This window comes from Triturus cristatus, chromosome 4_1, assembly GCF_964204655.1.
Source record: "Triturus cristatus chromosome 4_1, aTriCri1.1, whole genome shotgun sequence".
Taxonomy (NCBI): Eukaryota; Metazoa; Chordata; class Amphibia; order Caudata; family Salamandridae; genus Triturus; species Triturus cristatus.
The window spans coordinates 227,014,720-227,015,313 of NC_140585.1; positions in this window are offsets into that span (position 1 = coordinate 227,014,720).

Sequence of the window (594 nt, forward strand, 5' to 3'; positions counted from 1 at the left end):
GTTGGAACAGTGCTGGAGTTGCGTCGCGCTTGCGACGCAACTGAAGCACTGCGCCAACCTTACGCCATCGGATGCGTCACGCATCTGTTTATTCCTGCGCCATGATGCGCCGCATTGTAAATGCGGCGCATCATGTGTGGCGCAAGGGTAAACTTGCGTGACGCATCATTCCTGGCGCATCCTTGCTGATTTGAAGGGATGCGCCAGGAAACATAAATCTGCCCCCACGATTCCAGTTCAGCCAGCCCCCAGAAGCAGAGGCCACAGAGGTCGAGAGGGTGGAGATAGCCTGTACGTTCACCATTCATAGCTACGGGCTGCTGGTCTTGTACTGGTGGTAGCCAGGACTGGCTCCGGGGTTGCATTATTTCTGCTTATCGTGCTGCCAAGGATGAAAGGCCACATGCGATTACCCTTAACCAGCAGGCCCTGTTGAAGGCCCTGATTATCAAGCGTGCAAATGTGGAAGCGTCTGGACTGTACCACTGCGCTATGGGGGGACACAGTGAATGTCAACAGCAGGAAGCCAGCACACAAACTATCAGGCAGTTTCTAGCCACTGTCCCTGCTGGGCTCAGAGCCGGTCTCTGGCAC